Consider the following 19,194-nt stretch of genomic DNA (forward strand, 5'->3'; position numbering starts at 1 on the left):
CATAGGAAGGAAGGAACAGAGCCCCAGTGCTTCCCAGGTAGATGAGAGGGTATCAGCAGAGACTAAGGCCAGCCAGAGTTGCCTGATTTTGTTCTGAAAGATACCCTTGCTTATAGGAAATTTTTATGGGAAGTACCGATTTTGGCAATAGGCATCTGAAAAGAGGGACAGTTCTTTTCCATAGCAGGGAAAGCACAGAGTCCCAGTACGCCAGGAGCTGATGAGAGGCAGCCCTTGACATTCCAACATCAATCAGACCTGTCAGGTGGCCCTGGGAGGCCAAGCCAGCCAGACCTGTTCCATGTTCCCTGGGTTCCATGGGGCCCCATAGTGTCCCAATGGTCTCTTGCTTCCAGGAGGCCCGGAGCTGTCATAATGCCCCCTTGGTGAAACTGGAAGGGTCCCAATGGTCTCCAAGGTTCCATCAGGCCCCACAGAGTCATAATGGTCTCTGGGTTCCATGAAGCCCCCACTGTGTCACCATGGCCCCTTGGTTCCATGGGCTCCAGTGGTGCCACAATGATCCCCTTGGTTCCACGAGGTCACCACAGTATCCCAGTGATCTCCACGGGAAGGAAAGAACCCAGCCCCAGTGTTGCAGGGGCAGTCACCAGAGGCTAAGGCCAGCCAGACTTGATGATACTGGCAGATTTTGCCTGGGAGCAACCCTTGGATATACAGAATTTTAGAGGTGGAATCCCACTTTCAGACATGGATGTATGGAAGAGAAGGACAGTTCTTTTCTATAGGAAGGAAAGCACGCAACACCGGTGTTTGAGTGGCAGATGAAAGGCAGACATCAGAGGCCTAGGCCAGCCAGACCTCTCTGTCCTGGTAGCTTTTGTCTGAAAGAAACCCTGGGATCTAGGGAATTTGGGAGGTGGAATCCCATTTTCAGCCATTTCTGCATGCATAAGAAGGATGGTTCTTTTCCTTGGAAGGAAAGCTCCAAGCCCCAGTGTTTGGAAAGCAGAGGAGAGGCAGCCCCCAGGAGGCCAAGGGCAGCCAGACCTGTCTGTCCTGGCAGCTTTCTCTTGGGAGCAATTCTTAGATGTACGAAGTTTAGGAGGTGGAATCCCAGTTTTGGCTATAGGCACCTGGTCAAGATGGATTATTTTTTCCTATAGGAAAGAAAAGTGCAAAGTCCAAGTGTTTTGGAAGAAGATAAGAGGTGGCCACCCTTAGATCAAGCCAGCCAGACCTGTATCTCTTGGCACCTTTCATCTAGGGGCTATCCTTGGACAGAGGGCATTTTGGAGGTGGAATATCAATTTTGGCCATGGGCACCTGGACAGGAGAAGAAGAGTTCTTTTCATTAGGAAGGAAAGCCCAGATCCCCAGTGCTTCAGAGGCAGATGAGGGCCAGCTCTCAGGAAGCCAAGGCCAGCAAGACTTGTCAGTCCTGGCAGCTTTTGTCTGGGAGCTATCCTGGGATATAGGGAATTCTGGAGACAGATCATAAATTTTGGCCATAGGTGCCTGGTTGACATGAGTCTGACACACGATGTTTTTTCCCATAAGAAAGAAAAGCACATGGTCCCAGTGTTTCAGAAGCAGATGAGAGGTGGTCGCCAGGTGGCCAAGGCAGCCAGATCTCTTTCTCCTGGTAGATTTTATCTGGAACCAATCTTTGCAATTTAGAGGAGGAATCCCAATTTTGGTCATGGGCCCCTGGAGAATAAGGACAGTTCTCTTCCATAGGAAGGAAAGCCTAGAGCCCCAGTGCTTCAGGGGAAGATGAGGAGAAGTCCTTGACATGCCAAGGTCAGCTGGACCTGTCAGGTGGTCCCCAGGAGGCCCAGACATCCAGACCTGTTCCATGTTCCCTCGGTTCCATAGGACTCCTCAGTGTCACAATGGTCTCCTTGGTTCCATGAGGCCCTGGAGTATCACAATGTTCCCCTTGCTTCTGTACTGTCACAATGGCCCTGTGCCACCATGAGGCCTTGCAATGTCACAATGGCTTTGTGGTTCCACAAAGCCCTGATGTGTCACCATGGCCCCTCGGCTCCATGCGCCCTCGCTGTGTCACAGTGGCTCCTCCGCGGCACTATGGGCTGCACAAGGTCACCATGGACCCTTGGTTCCTTGGGGCCCCCGAGTTTCACAATGGTCTTCTTGATTCCATGAGGCACAACAGTGTAACCATGGCCCCTTGGTTCCAAGAGACTCGGTAGTGTCACCATGGAGGGTGACAAGGACAAGGACAAGGAGGAGGAGGAGGAGGAGGAGTAGGAGGAGGGGGAGGAGGAGGTGGATGAGAACGAAGAGAAGGAAGACGAGGAGGGGGACAAGGAGGAGGAGGAGGAGGAGGAGGACGAGGAGGACGAGGAGGAGAAAGAGGATGAGGAGGAGGGTGAGAACGAGGAGGATGAGAACAAGGCGGAGGATGAATAGGAAGAGGAGGAAGAAGAGGAGGGAGATGAGGAGGAGGAGGAGCAGCAGCAGCAGCAGCAGCAGCAGCACAAGGAAGAGAACAACAGGGAGGATGACAAGGAGGAGGGCGAGAAGTAGGAGGAGGACGAGGAGGACCAGGAGTAGGAGGAGGATGAGGACGAGGACGAGGAGGCAGATGAGCATGAGTACGAGGACGAGGAGAAGGAAGAGGAGGATGAGGAGGAAGAGGACGAGGAGGAGGAGAAAGAGGTGGAGGACAAGGAGGACGAGTAAGATGACAAGGAGCAAAAAGAGGACAAGGAGGAGGAAGATGACGGGGAGGAGGAGAAAGAGGAGGAGGAGGAGGAGGAGGTGGAGGAGGAGGAGAAGGACGAGGAGAAGGACGAGGACGAGGGGACGGAGGAAGAGGAGGAAGAGGATGAGAAATAGGTGGAGAAGGATGAGGACAAGAAAGAAGGGGAGAAGGAAAATGAGGAGGAGGAGAAGGACAACGACGAGGAGGAGAAGGATGAGGAGGAGGAGAAAGAGGTGGAGGAGTTGGACGAGGATGAGGAAGAGGAAGAGGATGAGGAGAAGGAGGATGAGGATGAGTAGGAAGAAGAGGAGGAGTACGAGGATGACGAGGAGAATGAGGAGGAGGAGCAGGCGCAGGACGAGGAGATGGAGGACAAGGACGACGAGGACGAGGAAGTGGAGGTGGAGCACAAGGACGAGGATGAGGACAAGGAAGAGGAGGACAAGGAGGACAAGGAAGAGGGGGATGAGGACGAGGAGGACGAGGACAGGGAGGAGGAGGAGGACAAGGAGGAGGAGGAGGAGGAGAAAGAGGAGGAGGACGAGGAGGACAAGGATGAGGATTAAAAATAGGATGATGAGAAGGAGGATGAGGGGGAGGAGGTCAAGAAGGAGGAGGAGGAGGATGAGGATGAGTAGGAGGACGAGCAGGAGGATGAGGATGAGGAGAAGGAGTAAGAGGTGGAGGACGAGGAGGAGGATGGGGAGGAGGAGGAGAATGACGAGGAGGAGAAGGAGGAGGAGGAGGAGGAGGAGGAGGACAAGGAGGAGGAGGACGAGGAGGAGGAAAACGAGGAGGAGGAGGACGAGGAGGAGGAGGACGAGGAGGAGGACGAAGAAGAGGAGGAGGAGGTCGAGAAGGAGGAGGAGGAGGATGAGGAGGATGAGAAGAAGGACGAGAATGAGGATAAGGAGGACAAGGAGGATGAGGAGGACAAAGTGGAGGAGGAAGTTCAGGACAAAGACAGGGAGGAAAACAAGGAGAAGGAGGAGGAGGAGGATGAAGAGGAGGACGAGGAGGAAGAGGAGGTTGAATAGGAGGAGGATGAGAAGGATGAAGAGAAGGGGGAGGATGACAACGAGGATGAAGAGGAAGAGGAGTATGAGGACGGGGAGGAGGAAGATGAGGAAGATGATGAAGACGAGGACAAGGAGGATGAAGAAGAGGGGAACGATCAGGAGGAGGAGGAAGATGAGAAGGAGGAGGACAAGGAGAACGAGGACGAGGAGGAGGAGGAGGACGAGTAGGAGGAGGAGGAGGACGAGGATGAGGAGGAGGAGGAGGACGAGGAGGAGGATGAGGAGAAGGACGAGGAGGACGAGGAGGAGGAAGACGAGTAGGAGGAGGACAAGGAGGAGGACGAGGACGAGGAGGAGGAGGACGAGGAGGAGGACGAGGATGAGGAGGAGGACGAGGAGGACCAGGAGGAGGACAAGGAGGAGGACGAGGAGGACGAGGAGGAGGACGAAGAGAAGGATGACGAGGAGGAGGAGGAGCAGGAGGACGAGGACGAGGAGGACGAGGAGGAGAAAGAGGAGGAGGAGGAGGAGGACGAGGACGAGGACGAGGAGGACGAGGAAGACGACGAGGAGGAGGAGGACGAGGAAAAGGATGACGAGGAGGAGGAGGAGGACGAGGAGGAGGACGAAGAGAAGGATGACGAGGAGGAGGAGGAGGACGAGGACGAGGAGGACGAGGAGGAGAAAGAGGAGGAGGAGGAGGAGGAGGAGGACGAGGACGAGGACGAGGAGGACGAGGAGGAGGAGGACGAGGAGGAGGAGGAGGAGGAGGAGGAGGAGGAGGAGGACGAGGACGAGGACGAGGAGGAGGAGGAGGAGGAGGACGAGGACGACGAGGATGAGGACGAGGAGGAGGAGGACGAGGAGGACGAGAACGAGGAGGAGGATGACGAGGAGGAGGAGGAGGAGGAGGACGAGGACGAGGACGAGGAGGACGAGGACGAGGAGGACGAGGATGAGGACGAGGAGGAGGAGGAGGAGGACGAGGAGGACGAGGACGAGGAGGAGGATGACGAGGAGGAGGAGGAGGAGGAGGAGGACGAGGACGAGGAGGAGGAGGAGGAGGAGGAGGACGAGGACGAGGAGGACGAGGACGAGGAGGACGAGGAGGACGAGGAGGACGAGGGGAAGGAGGAGGAGGAGGACGAGGAGGAGGAGGAGGATGAGGAGGACGAGGCGGAAGAGGAAGAGGAGGAGGAGGAGGACGAGGGGAAGGAGGAGGAGGAGGACGAGGAGGAGGAGGAGGATGAGGAGGACGAGGCGGAAGAGGAAGAGGAGGACGAGGAGGAGGACGAGGAGAAGGATGACGAGGAGGAGGCGGAGGACGAGGAGGAGGACGAAGAGAAGGATGATGAGGAGGAGGAGGAGGACGAGGATGAGGAGGACGAGGAGGAGAAAGAGGAGGAGGAGGAGGAGGAGGAGGACGAGGACGAGGACGAGGAGGACGAGGAAGACGACGAGGAGGAGGAGGACGAGGAGAAGGATGACGAGGAGGAGGAGGAGGATGAGGAGGAGGACGAAGAGAAGGATGACGAGGAGGAGGAGGAGGAGGAGGACGAGGACGAGGACGAGGACGAGGAGGACGAGGAGGAGGAGGAGGAGGAGGAGGAGGAGGAGGAGGAGGAGCAGGACGAGGACAGGGAGGAGGAGGAGGAGGAGGAGGAGGACGAGGACGACGAGGATGAGGACGAGGACGAGGAGGAGGAGGACGAGGAGGACGAGAACGAGGAGGAGGATGACGAGGAGGAGGAGGAGGAGGAGGACGAGGACGAGGACGAGGAGGAGGAGGAGGAGGAGGAGGAGGACGAGGAAGAGGAGGAGGAGGAGGAGAACGAGGAGGACGAGGACGAGGAGGACAAGGACGAGGAGGACGAGGAGGACGAGGAGGACGAGGGGAAGGAGGAGGAGGAGGACGAGGAGGAGGAGGAGGATGAGGAGGACGAGGCGGAAGAGGAAGAGGAGGAGGAGGAGGAGAACGAGGAGGAGGAGGAGGACGAGGAGGAGGACGAGAACGAGGAGGAGGACGAGGAGGACGAGGAGGAGGATGAGGACGAGGAGTAGGAGGACGAGGAGGAGGAGGAGGACAAGGAGGAGGAGGAGGAGGAGGAGGAGGCGGAGGAGGAGGAGAAGGACGAGGATGAGGGGACAGAGGAAGAGGAGGAAGAGGATGAGAAATAGGTGGAGAAGGATGAGGACAAGAAAGAAGGGGAGAAGGAAAATGAGGAGGAGGAGAAGGACAACGACGAGGAGGAGAAGGATGAGGAGGAGGAGAAAGAGGTGGAGGAGTTGGACGAGGATGAGGAAGAGGAAGAGGATGAGGAGAAGGAGGATGAGGATGAGTAGGAAGAAGAGGAGGAGTACGAGGATGACGAGGAGAATGAGGAGGAGGAGCAGGCGCAGGACGAGGAGGTGGAGGACAAGGACGACGAGGACGAGGAAGTGGAGGTGGAGCACAAGGACGCGGATGAGGACAAGGAAGAGGAGGACAAGGAGGACAAGGAGGAGGAGGATGAGGACGAGGAGGACAAGGACGAGGAAGAGGAGGAGGACAAGGACGAGGAGGAGGTTGAGGAGAAGGAGATGGAGGACGAGGAAGACAAGGATGAGGATTAAAAAGAGGATGAGGAGAAGGAGGATGAGGGGGAGGAGGTCGAGAAGGAGGAGGAGGAGGATGAGGACGAGTAGGAGGACGAGCAGGAGGATGAGGATGAGGAGAAGGAGTAAGAGGTGGAGGACGAGGAGGAGGATGGGGAGGAGGAGGAGAATGACGAGGAGGAGGATGGGGAGGAGGAGGAGAATGACGAGGAGGAGGAAGACCAGGAGGAAGAGGGCGAGAACGAGAATGAGGATGAGGACGAGGAGGACGAGGTCGAGAAGGAGGAGGAGGAGGAGGAGGATGAGAAGGAGGACGAGAATGAGGACAAGGAGTACAAGGAGGATGAGGAGGACAAGGTGGAGGAGGAAGATGAGGACAAAGACAGGGAGGAAAACAAGGAGAAGGAGGAGGACGATGAAGAGGAGGACGAGGAGGAAGAGGAGGTTGAATAGGAGGAGGACGAGAAGGATGAAGAGGAGGAAGAGGATGACAACGGGACAAAGAGGAAGAGGAGTATGAGGACGGGGAGGAGGAAGATGAGGAAGATGATGAAGACAAGGACAAGGAGGATGAGGAGGAGGAGAATGATCAGAAGGAGGAGGACAAGGAGAACGAGGACGAGGAGGAGGAGGAGCACGACGACGAGGAGGGGAACGAGGATGAGGATGAGGATGAGGAGCCTGAGGATGAGGACCAGGAGGCGGAGCAGGAGCAGGCTGAGGAAGTGGAGGATGAAGACGACTAGGACGAGGAGGAGGAGGTGGAGGTGTAGGATGAGGACAAGGACAAGGAAGAGGAGGAGGGAGGACGAGGAGTAGGAGGAGGAGGAGGAGGACGAGGATGAGGATGAGGACGAGGAGGAGGATGAGGAGGAAGAGGAGGAGGATGAGGAGGAGGAGGACGAGGACGACGAGGACAAGGAGGAGGAGGACGAGGAGGACGAGGAGGAGGACGAGGAGGAGGACGAGGAGGAGGAGGACGAGGAGGAGGAGGAGGAGGAGGACGAGGAGGACGAGGAGGACGAGGAGGACGAGGAGGACGAGGAGGACGAGGAGAAGGAGGAGGAGGTGGATGAGGAGGAGGAGGAGGACAAGGACAAGGAGGAGGAGGAGGAGGACGAGGACGAGGAGGACGAGGAGGAGGACGAGGACGAGGAGGACGAGGAGGAGGACGAGGAGAAGGAGGAGGAGGTGGACGAGGATGAGGAGGAGGACGAGGACGAGGAGGACGAGGAGGAGGACGAGGAGGACGAGGAGGAGGACGAGGAGGACGCGGACGAGGAGGACGAGGAGGAGGACGAGGACGAGGAGGACGAGGAGGACGAGGAGGAGGACAAGGAGGACGAGGAGGACAAGGAGGACGAGGAGGACGAGGATGAGGACGAGGAGGACAAGAACGAGGATGAGGAAGAGGACAAGGAGGGGGAGGAGGAAAAGAAGGAGGAGGAGGACTAGTGGGACGAGGAGGAGGAGGAGGACAAGTACGTGGACGAGGAGGACATGGAGGAGGATGTGAAGGAGGAGGAGCAGGAGGAGGCAGATGAGGAGGAGGACGACGAGGACAAGTATGAGGACTAGGATGAGGAGGAGGAAAAGGATGAGGAGGAGGAGCAGGAAGAGTAGGACAATGACGATGAGGATGAGGAGGCCGAAGATGATGAGGAGGACGAGGATGAGGAGCAGGATGAGGAGGAGGATGACGAGGACGACGAGGATGAGGAAGAGGAAGAGGAGGATGAGGACAAGGAGGAGGAGGAGAGGAGGAGGAAGAGGAAGACAAGGACAAGGAGGAGGAGGAGAGGAGGAGGAAGAGGAAGAGGAAGAGGAGAAAGAGGTGGACAAGGAGGACGAGGAGGAGGAGGATAAGGAGAACTAAGAGTGCGAGGAGAAAGATGAGGAAGAGGAGGAGGACAAGTAGGAGGAGGAAGAGGAGGACAACGATGAGGTGGAGGAGGATGAGGAGAACGAGGAGAAAGATGTGGAGGAGGAGGATGAGGAGGAGGAGGATAAGGCAGACTAGGAGGAGATCAAGGATGAGGAGGAGGAAGAGGAGGAGGATGAGGAGGAGAGGAGGAGGAGAGGGACGGAGATGAGGAGCTGGAGGACGACGAGGATGAGGAGGAGGAGGAGGTGGAACTGGGGAGGAGGTTAAGGACGAGGAGAAGGAAGACGACCTAGAGGAGAAGGAAGGGGACAAGGATATCGAGGTGGAGGAGGAGGATGATGACAAGGAAGGGGACAAAAAGGAGGAGGAGCAAGAGGAGGAAGAGAGGATAGAGGATGAGGAGAATGTCGAGCAGGAGGACGAGGAAGAGGAGGAGGAGGATGAGGACATATAGGAGGAGGATGAGGAAGATGACGAGAATGAGGAGGGGAAGAACGTTGGGGAGGAGGAGGAGGATGACAAGGAGGAGGTCAAGGATGCAGATGAGGAAGAGGCAATGGACGAGGAGGAGAATGAGGATGTGAAGTAGCAGGAGGAGAACAAGGACAATGGTGAGGACAAGGATTAGGAGAAGGACGAGGACGAGGAGGAAGTAGACGAGAAGTGGGACAATGAAGAGGAGCAGGAAGATTTGGGGGATGAGGATGAGCATGAGGAGGTTTAAGACAATGAGGAGGAGGACAACAAGAAGGAGGTGGAGGATGAGGAGGAGGATGATGAAGAAGAGGAGAAGGACAAGGAGGAGGACGAGGATGAGGAAGAGGACGAGGACCATGAGGAGCAGGAGGTGGACAAGGAGCGGGACGATGAAGAGGAGCAGGAGGATGAGGAGGAGGAGGACGATGATGGGGAGGATGAGGAGGAGGAGCAGGAGCAGGAGTGGGACAATTCCAGTGCTCGCAGCGCCTGCACGCCGAGCCTGCAGCACCCCCTGCCCTGCGAGCATCGCCCCCAGCCCCGAGCCGCAGGTGAGGGCAGAGGCCGAGCTCGCCCTGGCTCCAGCCAGGGGTCTCGGGGAGGATTTTTTTGGAGAGTGTTCGGAGCCAGCAGATCCCGGACTCGAGCCCTGGATATCCCCAGGCTCCCGAAGAGGAGCTTTTTCGGGGGGAGAGAAGCCGCGATCGCCCCTTGGGAGGGTCCCAGGGGTTCCACATGGGGATGGCCCGGTGCCGACAGGGCGGGACATTGGTTTTGGGGATCCCCGTGAAAGCCAGGGCTGTGGAACGGGGACCCCCGGGGTGGAGAGAGGGAAAAGGGCTATACCAGAGCTGGGGGACCCCCGGCAGCCTGGAGATGAGGCGGGGACGGGACCCCCTGACAGGGGGGTGTCCTGGGTGACTTCATGATGCTCGTACCCCATCGGTCCGTTTAGCCCAGAAATGAGTTCTGCACCTTTAAGGCTGGTTCTGAGAGCGAAGGGGAGGAGGAAGAAGCTGCAGCTTGTTTTCAGAAACTGCACTCACTCCTCCACATTCCGGCTCCTGGACTGTTGTGATGACTTAAGGACCTGGAACAGAGGCCAGATGGAGCTAAGAGGAATAAAGTGGATGTTTATTGAAGTGCCTTAAAAGGCCACACCCTGGCAGTACCAGAGCTAAACATGTGGCTCTGCCTGGATGGCTCCAAGATAGAAACAAAAGAAAAGCACCAGATCTCACATTTTTATAAGTTTTAGTCCATTTGCATATAGGAGTTAACTGCCCAATTGATAGTTTCAAATTATGAAGTTTAATTCTCCTTGCTTGCTTGGCCACCCTCTTCTTTTCACCTTGTTTATGCTTTGGGCCTGAAGTTTGAAGAGATTGTCCTTGAGTCTTCAGCTAGAACAGGATTATTTTGTCTTCACCACCCTGTGAAAAGATCCCAGTAACACTTAATATAAAGCTAAAGCTGCACACCAAAACAGAACAGAAAAACTTAAAACCTGAGATATCAGTTGTCTGCTGACAGACAGACAGCAGGACAGAGTTCTCCTTTGCTTTCAGTTAGTTTTTAGCTCTCTGAGGCAGAGAAGTTCCCTGGACTGTGATTTTTCTTTTTCTTTGGAGCTGTTTAAACCCGCTCTGGACTGAACACCCAGAACACCACAGGCACCTCACACCTGTGGCCCACCTGGCAGAGCCTGGGCCGTGCCATTTCCAGCACTGGAGGGACTGATAAGAGATGGATAAGAGACTGGTAAGATACTGAGTGAGCTGAACTACTGCCCACAGAGGGACTTTGAGAGTTTTTCATCTCTTTTTGAGTGGCAAGAGGTCTTGTTGCTTAATATTGTTCATTTGTTTTGCTGGTGAATGCTTTGCCTGTAAAATAAACAGGTTTTTTGCACTTTTCTCCAAGGAAATATTTTCCCGAACTGGCTGGGGGTTGGGCTACTGGAATCTGCTTTCTAGAGGAAACTCCTTTTGGAGGTTTTCAACCAAATTTGCCCTAAACCAGGACAGGGTGGTGGAAAGAAGGGAGAACTCCAAGTGACTGGATTGAGGGGAGGCTGGAGAGGGGGACCTTGGGATGCCAAAACCTCCCAGAATCCCTAAGCAGGACCCTGGAGAGGGGGGTCCCCAGTCCCCATGGGATCCCCACCAGCCCTGAGATACGGGGGACCACCAGAACCCGAGATGGATGAGATTGGAAATGGGAAACTTCTGGTGACTTTTTTTGATTCACTGTTGATTTTTGGACATCAGGTGACTTCTAGAAATGGATCTGGGCAACAGGAATCCCCAACTGAAGGCATTCACAGCTGGTTTTTCCCCAAACCAGGATTTTCCCCAAACCTTCCACCGTAACATCCCCCCTGTCTCACTCTATGTGAGCTCAGTCCCAAACCTGCCCTTGATCCTGGTCTCAGTCTCACTCCATGTTTAGACACACTCACAGTTCTGTATTTAATACCATGCCAGTCCCAGACTTGTCTAGCCCCAGACCCAATCCAAACCCCAGTTCTAAAATCAATCCCATGTCTAACCATAACCCCAATCCCAGCTCTAATCCAAATCTCAGCCCCAACTCCAAGGCCAGCCCCAGTTCCAGCCCCTTCCTAAATCCTCAGCCCCAAACCAAATCCCAGGTTCAACCCTTCTGGGGGTTTGGGGGTGTCTCTGTCCCTCTGAGCCCGATGATGTTTGGGTGGGGTCACACCAGGGCTGAGAGGGACATAGACCCCCTCGGCCTCCCCAGGTGTGAGAAGGTCGGAGAGCCCCCCCAGCCCCGAGCACCCTCAGCGGTGAGAGGGACACAGAGCCCCTGGTCCCCAGCCCTGCACAGGCATTGCCTGAGGCCAGAGGGACGGAGACCCCCGAGCATCCCCCAGGGTGAGGGGACAGAGAGCCCCAAGCATCCCCTGGGCTGAGAGGGACAGAGACTGCCACGAGCACCCCCTGGCACAGGGGTGAGAGGGAGGGAGACCCCCCAGGCATTCCATGGGGTGAGAATGATGGAGACCCCCTGGGGAATGACCTGAGGTGACAAGGACAGCTACTGGGAAATGGCCTGGGGTGACAGGGACAGGGACAACCGCCCCAAGCCCCTCTCAAGCACTTCCCAGTGTGAGAGGCACAGAGACCCCTCGAGCATCCCCTGGGCACTGGACAAAATAAACTTGGCAGAAATGAAACTCTACTCTGCATAAAATACTTTGATGAATATTTGCACTTCCCGTGAGTCACATGTGATGCAAACACAAACAAATCCCAAACATGAATAAACAGAAAATAGAAGCAATTCCTTGGCAATTCTAAGTTTCATCAGTTCCTGCACAGCTCCAGCTCAGCTGTTGGCAGGTTCTGATAAAACAAGAGTGGAAATTTGGCCCAATACAGATTATTAAAAGGAAGGGGAAGCTCTCTGTAGCTGTCACAAAGGTGACAGGGACAAAGAGAAAAATTATTCTCACATTTGGCAAAGAATCCAAGCCTGGGAATTCAGAAGTTATTTGGTAATTTAGGTACTTGAGCTGGGCTTCTTGTGGGGCTTTCAGCAGTCTCACTGGTAACATTTGCTCCCTTTCCTCCTGTGATTTTAACAAACTTTTCAAGGAAGGACAACAAAATATTTTCTTTATACTGGCCACCCACAACAGCCATTATTCTCATCAGTTCTCCCATAAGTTGCTCAGAGGAAGCTGCGTTCAAGTTTCCAAGAGTTCCTCCAGAGAGAACCACAACCTCCTCAGAGGAGGGAACCATGCTGTTGTCAAAGGCACTTGGGGTCAAAGAACAGTGCCCTGAACTCATTGTGCCAAAATAATGTTGCAATCTGGTTAAGAAAATTGTTGGAGAGATGCCTCTGCCCCATTTAAGGTGCTAACGAGACCAAATCCAAAGTGGATTTTATTGAACAGTAAATGTGACGTAGAGAGAGAAGTGGAAAGAAAGAGAAAAGAGGAGAGTTCAAGGGAATGACAGAGACCTCCCCTGGAGCAGGGCAAGTGTGACATTGTCCCCTGTGTGTGTGGCCTTCCCGGGGGTGGGAGTTTTACACCTGAGCCAGTTTGGGTAAGGGGGGTGGTGTTCACCCCCCAAGCAGGGATTACCCCACTTTTTCAGGTTGCAATGCAAGATGGAACCAAATGCATGTTTTCAATTCCCAACTTCATCAACTGCTATAAACAGGTGGGGCAGTGTTCTTTATCTCTTCCATGACTCAGCCGTGATAATGCCCTCCAGGGGAGATATCTTCTGCTAATGGGCCATTGAGGACTGCAGGACTGATAAAATTCCATCATCCCATTGTGGGATGCTCCGCCCAGGGGGAGGATCCAAGCATTCCTACCCAGATATAAGGTGAGGCTTTCAAACCCAGGAGCAGCTTGGCTACTGGATTCCCAGAGGACAAGAGCTCCATAACCACCACTGGACATCCAGAGGAAGCCCAGAGCCTTCTACAGGATCACTGCTTCAACAGAATCAGGTTCATCACTCCAACGGGACTGAAGCCACCATTTAATGGGACTGCAGCCACCACCCTGACCAACAGGGCAGCAGGTTATATCCTGACTCTGTCAGTTTAAGACAGTGTTTCTGTATCATTACCTTGATCTTCATTTTCTAATCAAATTGTAATTCTGGCTTTGAGTCTCCCCCAGGTTTGCCTTCAACCCAGTACAAAATTTAGTGTGCTCATTCCTTGTTTCAACCCAAAACAGAATTTCCCATCCTGAAACCTTCGCCAGATGAAGGAGGAGGCTGCGAGGAAGAGGAAGACGCCCCAGGAGCCCCAGGCAGGTGAGGATGAAATCAGTGCCCCTTTCCCCCTTTGTACTGCTCCATCTCCCAGCCCAACATGGCCCCTGGCTGCAGGACAACCCTGCTGCCATCACCGTCCTGCTGGGAATGCACTGGCAGAATCTCCTTCTCCTTCCCTCTGGCACGGAGCCAAATCCCATCCTCTCCTTGTCCTTCCTCCCCCAGGGAAGAAGCTGAGTATGGAGACCAGGGAGGACAAATACCCACAGCAGAACCTCATGGAAGAGGCTGTTTTGAGCAGCTCCATGGTGCAGAATTCCAATAGGGAGGACAAGTCCCAGAGATCCTGCAGCAGGAGGGGCTCTAAACCCAGCCCAGGATGCTCTGAGGAGAAAAGACTCATCCTGTGCCAGGAAGGTGGACAGAGCTTCAGAAAGAGCTCAGAGCTTGTGGTCCATGGGAAGCTTCATGATGGGGAAAGCCCTACAAGTGCTCAGAGTGTGGGAAGAGCTTCAGGAAGAGCCACCGCCTGATCAGCCACCAGATGATCCACACTGGGGAATGGGCCTACAAATGTGGGGAGTGCGGGAAGAGCTTCAGCTGCAGCTCTGCTCTCACCAACCACCAACGCATCCACACCAGGGAGAGGCCCTAGCAGTGTCCCCAATGTCAGAAGAGGTTTCAGACCAGCTCCCATCTCCGCCATGAGCAGATTCACACCAAGGAGAGGCCTTTCTGCTGCCCCGACTGCGAGAAGGGCTTCAAGCACAACTCCAACCTCGTCACCCACAGGCACATCTACACTGGGGAGAGGCCCTACGAGTGTCCCCAGTGTGGGAAGAGGTTTATCCAGAGCTCTCACTTGACCAGTCACCAACAGAGGCACCAGTAAGGGAATACCTGCTAATGCCCCAACTGCAGGAGGATTTTTGTGCACTGCCCCAAGTTCATCCATCATTGGAGGTCCTGTGTTGGAAGAGCCCCAGTGATCCATGCTTTTCTGTGATCTGTGCTGAGAAGACACCTGTCCCTTTTCCTGCCCCTGCCAATGACATGAGGTGGGACTGAAGAACATGAGGGTCTGGCCATGGCCCTGTCATTACATTCACTCCCACCTCAGGTCATTGCCAGGGGCAGGAAAGGGACTCTCTCTCTCCCTGAAGAGAAGGGTGTCCTTTCTACAAGGGGAAATTGTGGCCAGGAAGACCCAGTGAGTTGTGTGTTAGTTTTCCCTGTACACAGTTTTATTTATCCCTTCAGTTATCAGTATTGTTTCTGTTCTGTTTGTTCATTATTTCGTTGGTGTTCCAAATAAATTGTTCTTATCTCAGCCCAGGATCTTTGCCTTTTGTGCTTTCCATAGGAGGCAGGAAGGCAGCAAGGGCAGCGCGGTTTAAGCAGGAGCAGAAATTTGAGGAATCCTGTTCCAAAACCTGGCCCATGGAAACCGAGCATCCCAGCTGGTCCCAGCCCGGGTGGCCATGGCAACAGCCTTGGGAGCGGGTCCCTGGCTGGGGCTGTGGGAACCTCTTCCCTCTGGTGCCCAGGGACAGGAGTGGAGGGAACGGCTGCAGCTGAGTCGGGGCAGGCTCAGGTTGGATGTCAGGAAAAGGTTTTTGCCCAGAGGCTGCTGGGGCCCTGCCCAGGCTCCCCAGGGAAGTGTCCCAGCTCCAGGGCTCTCTGAGCTCCAGCAGCGTTTGGCCAGTGCTGCCAGGCCCAGGCTGGCATTGTTGAGGTGTCCTGTGCAGGGCCAGCAGTTGGACTGGAGGATCCTCATGGGTCCCTCCCAGCTCAGCCAATTCTGTGGTTCTGGGATCCCATGAGCCTGGGGATGGGGCTGCCAATGGTTGCCATGGCAATGGGCTGTGGCTGCAGACCTGAGCTGGTGTCCATGGTAACCACCCTTGGCATGGGGTCTCCATGGAGCTGCCAAGGGACTGAGCATAGCAACAGGGGATTGGTGATGGCTGCCATGGAAACTGACCACAGCAACAGGGTCCTGGTGATGGCTGCCATGGAAACTGACCATAGCAACAGGGGGCTGGTGATGGTTGCCATGGAAACTGACCATAGCAACAGGGGGTTTGTGATGGTTGCCATGGAAACTGACCATAGGAACAGGGTCCTGGTGATGGTTGTCTGCTAAGGATCAGATTTGTCACAGATCCTCAGAGTGGTTCCATGGGGACTTTCCAGGAGTTTCCAGGCTGTTCCAGAGCTGGAATGTCACAGGCCGAGACAGGGGCTCCATGCAGACCTCCCAGGGCTTTCTGGGGATGGTAAAGAGCCCTGTGGTCAGAGGCAGTCACAGCCATTCCATGGTGACATCCCAGGAGACCTTGGGCTGCAAAAGCACCGATCTGTCACAGGCACTCACGGGGGCTCCACAGTGACATCCCAGGAATCCCCAGGCTGCCAAAGAGCCGGGATGTCCCAGACACTCACAGGGGTTCCTGTCATGGGCACAGTGGGAGCTTCAGGCAAAGTCTATTAGAGAAGATCCTGTTGGGTCACGAGGTACAGAAAGGATCCCCAATAGCCCCCACAGATCCCCAAATGTCACCGTTTAATCAGAGATGACACGGACTCAGATCAGAAGGTTAAGGGATAAAAGCCACCTGTTTTTTCAATCGTTTTCATTTATATCTTGGTTTGCTACAGGTGGACCTCATTGGTCATGTAATCAGCACATTTCATATGATTGGATAATTAAGACAACACCCTTCAGTAAACAACTTTATGAAAAAAAGCCAACCTGTTTCAAACATTGTTTGGGCACCAGTTATTGATGTTTGTTTTATGTTGGGCCTTTCCGGGGCGCCGTGGATGGGGTAAACCCTCCTATAGCAGTTCTGTGCCAGGTAAAAGGAGATGCACAGGACTTTTTCAGTCTTTAGCTTCTTGTTTATTTTCATCTTATCTAAAGTTTTGCATTGCTGTCTACACGAGGCCCAGCACGCTGGAAAAACACTGCAAAATGGCTCCAAAATGTACGGTTTAAGGTCTTTTAAAGTTATGACATCCAATCTACTCTTAAAACATACGTTATTTCTACTTAACGACCAATAACTCATCCCTTGACTGTCCACATAACCGCTGCACTGTGCTTTCCTTGACCAATCACCCTGTGCCACCAACACTGCAGAACATGGAGCAGATGAAGAAGAAGACAGGGAGTACATCCAAATTCCACATGTTACCTCCTATCTACACCACACTAAAAATCCCCAAACCTAAATTTCTCACCCAATGACATACCATACTACTGTCTATTACCTATTTCACACTTTGGTAAATTCTAATCTGTCTCAAAGTCCTGGAAGTCCTCTCCATGGGCAAAGGTGAAAGGCAGTGTTTCTCTGGGGATCAGGATGCCTCATAGCAGACAGAGAAATATTCCCCGTGCCTTTGATTTCCACACATTTAACCTAAAATCCTTTAACCCTTCATGTGTAAAGTTACCCAAAAATGTTCCAGGTAAGTAGGAGTAGAATGAGAAGAAATAGAGAACAACAGAAAGACAGAAGATCCATAGAAAGACACATACATAGGTACCAACTGCTGGGGTTCCAGCATTACCAACACAGGAGCCCCAGGAGAAGGCAGGATCCAGAGCCTGTCCTGGCCTTGTGCTCTGGCTTTTAATCCCCTGGGCCTTCATGGGCCCACCCCTGGGGTGAGACTGCCAGTTGTTTGTCCAATCAGAGTCAGGGTATCACCAGCTGCTGGTGTGTGATTGATTGACAGCTTGGCCAATCAGAGCTGGGTTAGCACTGCCCCTGCTGTGTGATTGACAGCTCTGTCAGGCCAGGGCTGGGGGCGGGGCTCTGTCCCACCACAAACCAAGGCCTGATCCGGCCCTGGCCCCACACGGCCATTCCGAGCATCCCAATGTGTCTCGGGACATTGATCTCATCCAGCCTCTGACAGCAACCACGGTGACACTAGAGAACCTTATGGAGACATGGTCAGTTGTGACAATGGAGGTCCAAGGACACCATGGTGACACTACGGAACCTCATGGAACTGTGGCTCAGTTGTCACAATGAAGATCCAAGGAAACTATGGTGACACTACAGAACCTCATGGAACCAAGGGGCCATGGTGACACTGGTGCCTCATTGAATCAAGGAGATCATTGTGAAACTAAGGGGCCCCAAGGAACCAAAGGTCCATGGCGGTCTCGTGCAGCCCAGAGTGTCACAGAGGAGCCACTGTGACGCAGTGATGGCACATGGAGCTGAGGTGCCATTGAGACACATCAGGGCTTTGTGGAACTGTGAAGCCATTGTGACATTGCCTCATGGGAGCACAGGGCCATTGTGACACTGCAGAAGCAAGGGGAACATTGTGACTCCAGGACCTCATGGAACCAAGGATACCATTGTGACACTATGACGTCCCACAAAACCAAGGGAACATGGCACAGGTGTGGGTGGCTGGGTCTCCTGGGGATCACCTGACAGGTTCAGCTGACCTTGGCATGTTGAGGGCTGCTTCCCATCTGCCCCTGGAGCATTGGGGCTCTGGGCTTTCCTTCCTATGGGAGAGAACTGTCCTTCTCCAGGGACCCATGGCCAAAATTGGGATTCCCCCAAATTTCCTTATATGCAAAGATTGTTTCCAGATAAAATCTGCCAGTGCAGTCTCGCTTCCGCGGCTACTGGAGCTGACGGGTCCAGCCGGCCGCTCTCAGAGTGACCAGTGGAGACTGTGAATCCCGCCACTCCCAGGTTCTCTACGAGAACCCCGAGTAGTGGCTCCATCTGCGGCATGGTGAGGCAGGCAAGGGCTGCGGCGAAGGAAGGAAGGAGTGGACACGCATGTGGATGCCAAGGCACTTTATTTGACCCAGGCGGGGCCAGTGACAGTGTCAGGTAAATCCGTTAGGGAGGCACTGATAAAGGGGAAAGGTGTATGGGGACACGAGGGACCAATGAACGAAGCCCAGAGATGGAGCGAGGGACACACAGAAACAATAGGAGGAGCCCAGGGGAGGGAAAAGGCTCAGGGGACAAATCATATTCTAGGTGAGGGATGATTGACATAGAAGACTCGAAAGGGGAGGTTACAATGACTGACAGGTAGCAGGTGGGGGGAACAAACCATTAGGACGGAGAATGTGGGGGGAACCAAGGGTCAAACCAGATTCTTAACTTATAAAAAATAACCAACTTACAATAAACCCATATATAAAACATACAATACTACATCTCTCCCTTTTTTGTTTTAAAAGGAGAGGGGGGAAACTGCAAAAGGGGACAGAGTCCAGTTCATGGAGAGGGTGCTGTAAAAGGTGCAAAGTCCAGTCCTTTATATACTGGTGCTCTCTGCTTTTGGCTCTCCCACTATCTATTGTTCTTTGTAACCCCAGCGACAAAGGCGAGCTTGCATGCTGAGGAAGGCTTTGTGGTGGAGGCAGTGATGACTTGGCATAAGACACTGAAGCACATGGATTGCAGGAAATGAATGACAGCAAAATAGGCTGTCATTCATTTGCATGAAGGACAGCATCCACAATTGCGAGGAGCATTGCGGGTGCCTGAAATAAAATGAGGACAGAACACATAATGAATACTAAAACAAACATAACAATGGAATTTCACTAAGGGAGAGGCAAACAAAATAAAAATAATATCAGGAGTCTCTTCTTCTCCTGCAGCGTTTTCTATTCTGTGCGAACGTATAGTCATTGGGGTCCTCCTGTCCGTGGGGGCTTACAGCTTGAGGCATGTGAACAGACTCTGTTGGTGTATA

The sequence above is a fragment of the Melospiza melodia genome, unplaced genomic scaffold (assembly GCF_035770615.1).
Source record: "Melospiza melodia melodia isolate bMelMel2 unplaced genomic scaffold, bMelMel2.pri scaffold_99, whole genome shotgun sequence".
Classification (NCBI taxonomy): domain Eukaryota; kingdom Metazoa; phylum Chordata; class Aves; order Passeriformes; family Passerellidae; genus Melospiza; species Melospiza melodia.